This window comes from Eucalyptus grandis, chromosome 3, assembly GCF_016545825.1.
Source record: "Eucalyptus grandis isolate ANBG69807.140 chromosome 3, ASM1654582v1, whole genome shotgun sequence".
In the NCBI taxonomy this organism is placed as follows: Eukaryota; Viridiplantae; Streptophyta; class Magnoliopsida; order Myrtales; family Myrtaceae; genus Eucalyptus; species Eucalyptus grandis.
Genome location: NC_052614.1, coordinates 62,186,844 through 62,194,876, shown reverse-complemented (window position 1 = coordinate 62,194,876; position 8,033 = coordinate 62,186,844). Strand labels below are relative to the sequence as shown.

Below are 8,033 nucleotides of genomic sequence, written 5' to 3'. Positions count from 1 at the left end.
TCCAATTCCTTCTTCTTTTCTTATATCAGGTAATTAAATCTTATGGCAATTCTACAAATTGTTAGATGCGGAAAAAAAAAATGTAATTCCTACATACCAGTGGACAGCTGTGTTGGTTGAGAGCCCCTCCCTCATCGCCGAGGTCAAGAGTTTGAAACCCGCAGTTGCTAGCGTTATAAGCGAGGGGTCATGGTGGTGGGTCATGTGCTAGTCTCCTCCAAGGTACTGATGTTGGTTTGAATGTGCCACCGGGTGCTACTAGGGTTGTGTGACCCCGTAAGGGGGCTCAGGCGGATCCTCGGTTAAAAAAAAAAAAAACACAATTCCATGATTTTCATAGCTAGAACAAGAATACATATAATCAAATAGAAAGATTAACGTACCTGTTTTGGTATTCATAGTTCTTGATGCGGAAGCGGAAAAGTGATGATCCAAGTGCAAATCTTTCTTCTTTATTGCTCTCTGTGTCACTAGCTTTGTCCTTTGTGCATAATGACATTACTTCTAAGGCCTCCAGGTTCTGGAAAGACCACATTACTTCTAGCATTAGTTGGGAAGCTCAGCAAAGCTTTGAAAGTAAATATAAAGAAAGTACTTTTAGAGTTGTCTATCTTTAGTAGTGAATTCTTTCGTGTGAGTCACACAAAGAGCTTTCGAATCTTAGTTCTTGGGAAGAGTAACGTACAATGGACACGAGATGACCGAATTTGTGCTGCAAAGGACATCGGCTTATATAAATCAATATGATCTCCATATAGGAGAAATGACTGTTAGAGAAACTGTGACTTTCTTGGCTAGGTGTCAAGGCATCGGACACCATTATGGTGAGTTCCCTCTATTTTTCTTGTTATGATGATTCAAAGAGTAAATTCTAGAAAAGCGTAAGGATTTAGAGGTATAATACCATCGTTGTTTTTCAGAAATGCTATCAGAGTTATCAAGAAGAGAGACGAAGGCAAACATTAGACCTGATCCTGATATAGATATCTTTATGAAGGTGAGATACGAGGCCGCAACTAAGGAACAATCGAATAGCTTTTTGATTGCAGATTTTACATGCTTATACTTCCTTTATTTTGATATGGAAAATATGGTCAAAAACATGGATTGATGCCTTTAAGAGCTTCTATGTATCTTAACCTTCTACAGGCAGCTGCCCTAGAGGGGTAGGAGACTGATATTGTTACCAATTATATACTCAAGGTACAAGCAAGAAAAATACCTTTAGTCCATTCTTTTGTCTTTTTTTCCACGAGGATAAGGAGAAAACACAAAAACTGAAAATTTCTGTTCTTTTTGCCATGCTTAAAATTTAGATTCCTGGACTTGAAATCTGCACCGACACGATGGTGGGAGATGAAATGATACGAGGCATCTCCGGTGAACAAAAGAAACGAGTCATAACCGGTAAGACCCATAAGGCCGCTTTAGTATCCCATTTTGTTGGATGATTGCAATGACTTTCTATAAAATTCGGTTGATTTTGTTCAATTTCGTGTTGATATAAAACAAGGGAGATGCTAGTCCGACCAGCCAAAGCACTCTTTACAGATGAAATATCGACTAGCTCGGATAGTTCGACAACATTCCAAATAGTGAACTCACTTAGATAGTTCATACACATCCTCAATGGGACTACTCTAATATCCCTCCTCCAGCCTGCATCGGAAACTTACGACCTGTTTGACAATATCATCCTTCTTGCGGATGGGCAAATAGTGTAATCAATGTCCCCGAGAAAATGTGCTCAAGTTCTTCGATCACATGGGTTTTAAATGTCCTAAAAGGAAAGGAGCAACCGATTTCTTGCAAGAAGTAATATTTTCAGAGCACTGGGTGGTCTCGAGCTGGAATGATCATCCATCCTAGAATTTTTATTACATGGAGGTAATGTTGTTGAGTTATATAATCCAACGAAGAACTTCTTGCATGGGAAATAATCTGCTTAAATTGCTGATTTTAGTGTGATAGTAGGTGACTGTATAGTTGTAATTTTAGATCCGAGAATTGTTGGAAGGTGCTAATCTTGATTTGTTCTAATTTGGATTTTGTGATTATAATGTGTGTTTTTACTGTGCTTGGCCTATTGGTAGATGTTTTGCTTCAAAATTTATTTGCCAGAAGCTAAGGGTACTTCGTAACTATAGAAAATTTTGGAGTGACGGTGTTGTGGGTCTTGTTATAGGAAGTACGTCTTGGAAGCGAAAGTGTTGTGATAAGTTGATACAGCTATTTCTCGAGATAAATGTTGGGAAAGTTTTGCTTAACTAAAGATGAAAAAAAAAAAGAATCTGTTAGAATTTGGAACCGACCTTAGAATTTATAATAAAGTAGGTTCTAAGTTTCAAGTTCCAACAGATAAGTTTTAGATTCCAAAAAATGAGAAATCTACATTCGAAGGTAGATTCTAAGTTCCAAATGGAATTTGTAAGTAATTTGTAATTGCTCACCTCTAACTTTATTGATTATATATTATGATTTAAGTGTATTGTCATTGGTTGATTTTGGCCATTAAACTCTTTCATTTTGGTTCGCTTCTGAGGAGAGGCAAGAGTGTCGCATCCTTGTGGTGAGCAGTAGCTAGGGTAGCGTTCTTGACTTGATCGACATCTTTTGTCGGCCACTTGGCCTGTATCATTGTGGTCTTTTACTTTCCATTACTTTTAGCCAGTCACATCGAACCCGTCAGTAAAGCATCAGAGAGATGCCAATATTATCAGATCATGTAAAGTCTATAATGCCCCAGCGTGCATCATATAGAACAAACTTCCGCCAGCTATTGAATAAGAGTTGGCTAAGGGTCGATTCCCATTCGCACTCTCCAATAATTTATCAAGTCTCTTTTCTCACTTTCCGCTCGGGTGACATGTGTTCAATTCGACAAGAGTCCTCAATAATTTCATACATAATTACAAATTGTTAGATGTGCTCAGGTCCATGGTACACGTGAATAACATTCCATCTACATGTGCACAATTCAACAAGAGCCCACAATAATTTCATACATAATTACAAATTTTCAGACGTGCTCGGGTCCACGGTACATGTGAAACATTCAACATGTGTACAATTTGACAAGAGTCCTCAATAATTTCATACATAATTACAAATTGTTAGACGTTCTCGGGTCCATGGTACACGTGAATAGCATTCCATCTACATGTGTACAATTCAACAAGAGCCCACAATAATTTCATACATAATTACAAATTTTCAGACGTTCTCGGGTCCACAGTACATGTGAAAAACATTCAACATGTGTACAATTTGACAAGAGTCCTCAATAATTTCATACATAGTTACAAATTTTCAGACGTGCTCGGGTCCACGCTACATGTGAAAAACATTCCATCTATTTAATAAAAATGAGGTAGTTTCATTGATTAAGTTCCCATCTAAATTTTTTTTATCCTCCCTATTTTCCTTAATTTTTTAAAATACCATAAATTCCATATTAAGTTAATTATCCTTCTCTTAGAAAATTTTCTGATGTTAAGCTTTGGAGAATACTCATACTAAGTTAAACGTATGTGATAATTTCATTTGTTGAGCATGATAGTATTCTCATCTTATGAGTTAAAGTTAAAGAGGTGTCTCTAGGGAATGACACATTAGCGCAATCTAGACTCAAACTATGTTAGAAAGATTTTTTTAGTCGGCTATAAAAATAAACTTAAAGAAAAAAGAGGTGAAGAGAATGATTTCCCCATGTTGTTAAGAAAGAATGGATCTAACTGTTTATCATTAAGAGACTACATGAGACTTGTCTCTTGAAGACGTGATCCTCGAACTAATCAATTCACCTTGAACTAATCAATTCACTATAGTCATCTCCAGGAAGGAAATCATGTAGTGTTGTTCTAAACAAAAAATAACTTGTCAATTGATAGGGTTGTCACTATTATGACAAGTGTAAAGATAACATTATAGAAAATACACTAACAAACACGTTGTCCAAGATACATGCATGATGAAATATATTGAGTGGTTTTGGATTTCTCTCATCCTAAAAAAATAGCAGAGGATCTAGCTTTTTTCACAATTGATATGGGGCAACCTCAATAATCTCTCCTTGAGTTGAAGCCGTAATAACATATAACTCTTATGTGCGATTGTTGGATTCAGAATTGTTGGTAATCGAACTCCAATACCAGTGTTGAGTGATCTTGGGTTTCTTTCACCCCAAAAACTAGCTCGAATGGTAAAACTCTCCCTCACACTTATAAATTGACAATCAATCTCTTTACAACCTCAACCAAATGTTCTTTGTGTAAGAGAAAATACAACGATTCTTTCTCCCAACTATTAAGTCTATCCAATAAAGTTTAATTGATATACTTTATTTAAGAAAAAAATCCATGCAATGCATCGGCTTGATAAAAGTAATACTTTTATAAACTTGTATCTTGTATCATTTGTAACTTATAAATTAAATGTTTAATTAATGAAATCGATATGATTAAGTTCATTCATTTATTTTTATTTATGTACAATTCTGTTTTAATTATTACATGAAATTGTGAAAATACAAAAGTTTTTGTATAATGTGAATAAGATCAATTGCAAAGAAAAATAAAGACTCGCTAAAAAAACACATTGTTCAAGATGTAAAAGTTAGCAAGTACTTCGAAACTAATTCCCCACGCAATATGTATCTCAAAAAGAACTCATGATTTCATTAATTTTAATGTTGAAATTTTTTAGCCATAATTATACCTTGATCGATGGATCCTCATGATTTAGGTCAATCGATTATAACTCATGTCATGTACTTCATTTAAACTTTAACCATTGGAAACGCAAGATTGATGACTTCATCATACATTCCAGCGATATGATTTGTAGGTCAATCATATTGTCATGACCTATTGATGAGCTTATTAAGTATTCTATTGATTAGGTATTATGATTTAAGTGTATTGTCACGGGTTGATTCTGGCCATTCAATTCTTTCATTTTGGTTCACTTCTACGGAGACGCAAGAATGTCACATCCTTGTGTGAGTGACTTTGGCAGCGTTCTTGACAGAGTACGTCTTTTGAGGGCCACTTGGCCCGTATTATTGTGCTCTTTTACTTTAAGCCAGTCACATCTAACTCTTCTGTAAAGTATCCTGTAGATGTCGATATTATTAGATCATCTAAAGGTCTATAATGCCCCCAGCATGAACAAACTTCTGCCAGATATCGAATAAGAGTTGGCTAAGGGGTTGTTTGTTTAAATTTGTTTTTGTTTCTTGAAATACAAATTTTTGTTTTTTTGTTCTAAGAAATAAAAAAAAAGAATAGAAATACGTTTGTTTATACTTTTATTTTAGGGAATAAAAAAATAGATTTTTTATTCCTGGGAACAAATTTTGAACATAAATAAGAAGTAGAAAAAATTTATTTTTTGTTCCTGTGAACAATTCAAAGAAACACCTCTTTTTTTTGTTTCTTTTTTCTTTTTTCTTTTTCTTTGGCCAGTTGTCGGCCTCGGCCATGGCCAGTGACTAACCATTGAGGGCCAGCGACCTCGCCGGAGCGTCCTCGGCCCCCGGCGAGGCTCGACGCGAGGTCGGCAATAAGCCAAAAGGAAGAAAAAAAAAGAAAAAAGGAAAAAAAATGAAAAATAAAATAAAAATATTAAAAAATTAAAAGAAATAAAAATATTATACAAATTTACCAAACGTGTTTCTATTCTTATTCTATTCTAGGAATATAAATTTTGTGCGATTACCAAACACATCCTCTATTCAAAAATTGTTTCTCGGAATAGAAATAGTTTTTATTTTTGTTTTTTTTTATTTCTGCTCTCAGGAATAATTTTTGAACAGAAACTTACCAAACGTGCCCTCAGAGTCCATTCCCATTCGCACTCTCCAATGATTTTTAAATCTCCTTTCTCACTTTCCTCTTGGGTGACATGCGTGCAATTCGCACTCTCCAATGATTTACATGAAACTTTGGCAGCGTTCTTGACTTAGGGTGCCTTTGGTTGAATTTTTGAAAAAAACCTTTGAGAAAATACAAAAAACTTTAAGTTAAAAGGATTTTTTTTTTCTAAAATGCAAATTGTATTTGTTAAATTGTGATATGAAAGTCCATTGTGAAATATATTTAAGCAAAATAGCATTTGGAGAGGTTATATTTACAAAAAACTTTTGAAATTAAAAAAAATTCATTAACGGAAAAATAAAAAAAATTGACTGGCAAGGGTAGGTGGCTGTCGATAATTGAAATCTATCGCTGACGGCCGACCTATGAAATTGCAAGACCTTAAGTGGCCCCTGGAAACGATCGGTGCGGTTGCAACCTCCACGTAGCCTCCATGCAACGTTGCCGCAACCTAAATCTTGGTTGCTGGAGGTGGGTCGCATGACCAATGGCCCAATGACCCAAATCACTGGAAAGACCAAGCGACCTCTGCAAGGGCCACCTAGTCGTGCGACCTCAGGTGGCCCTTCACGAAGGTTACGCAACAGATCTAGGTCGTTGCGATCGTCGCCAGGGGTCACTTGACTGCCTGCCCTTCACTGACGACCACTCGCAACCATGCCAATCCCGTTCAATAGAAAAGAAGAAGAAGAAGATTAACAATAGTAGGTCAACATGCTCAAAAGGCAAAAGCCAAGGCACCCCTAAGCTACCTTGGGCTTTTAGCCTTTGAAAGGCTAGCATTGAGGAATGGGATTCAAAAAAATTTGCCAAACACACTTTATTTGGACTAAATGACTTTCAATGCCCAAGGGGCTTTGGGAATGCCTCTCCCAAACACACCCTTAGAGTAGGTCCTTTGTCGGTCATGTGGCCTATATTATTATGCTCTTTTACTTTACTTTTAGCCAGTTACACCGAACTTGTCTGTAAAGTATCCTATAGATGTCGATATTTTAGGAACTTCCCCTAGATATTGAATAAGAGTTGGCTAAGAGTCGATTCCCATTCGGACTCTCCAATGATTTTCTAAATCTCCCTTCTCACTTTCCTCTGGGGTAACGTGCGTACAATTCGACTAGAGTCCTCAATATTTTCATATATAATTGCAAATTTTCAGACATGACCGTGTCCCACGGTACACGTGTAAAACGTTCCATCTTCATTTTGTACAATACGATCTAGTCATCAAAATTTTCATCCTCCCCATTTTCCTTACCTTAAAAAAAATATAAATTCCATAATGAGTTCATTATTCTTCTCTTAAAAAAAATTCTGATATTAACCTTCCGAGAGCACTCACGTTAAGCTAGATGTATTTGTAAACTTTATTAACTTAGGAGACAATATTCCCATTTAATGAGGTAGATGTCAATGTATCTCTTTTATGAAAATGACACATTAGCGCAATCCAAACTCAAATTATGTTAGAAAGATTTTTTGAGTTTGCGATAAAAATAAACGTAAATGAAAAAAGAAGCGGAGAGAATTATTTTTCCCATGTTGTTCAATAAGTACAGATCTAAGACAGTAAATATGAATATTATAAATATGCATATAACATACATCGTCATTTGTAAAAAAATTTATTCACATGGTTTTAGAATGAAAATTTAAATCTATATAACGACGCAAAAGTCTAGAATTTATCGTGTCATCATTTAATACCCGCTTGTGTGAAAAAATAATTTCAATTTTACAGGGCAAAAGCAAATTGAAATAGGATTCATATTATGTATACTATATGTTTAGAAGTCTTTTTTTATGAAACAGTCTCGGAATGGAAACACAAACCTGTTTTTGGAAGAAATCTACATGCTAAAAATGAAAATCGTATGTTTGTCATTCTATAAAAGCTGCTTATGTAAAGTAAAAGAAAAATTTGCTCCGCCGGTTCACCGCACAGAAATCTATTGAAATATGTTGTTTGTAAAGAAGGGAGTGGTGGAAGAAAAGAAAATAAAATAGGAATATCCATAAAAGTTCTGACGTCACAAAATTTGGAAATGAGGACGTCATTCTGGAAAGGAGAGGGGCACATCATCTTTACAGCTGGAACTCCCATCCTCAGGTCGATTATAAAAGGAGAAGATCCATGAGAACAGAAAATAACTTCGA

General features: G+C 35.5%; 1 long non-coding RNA gene across 1 annotated transcript; it reads left to right on the top strand.

Moving 5' to 3' along the window:
* The first annotated feature begins 638 nt into the window (after positions 1-638).
* Positions 639-2,662, top strand: LOC120291161. Its single transcript, XR_005549033.1, has 4 exons — positions 639-824; positions 921-997; positions 1,150-1,203; positions 1,317-2,662. It is a non-coding gene; the product is annotated as an uncharacterized LOC120291161 (long non-coding RNA).
* The last annotated feature ends 5,371 nt before the right edge of the window (positions 2,663-8,033 follow it).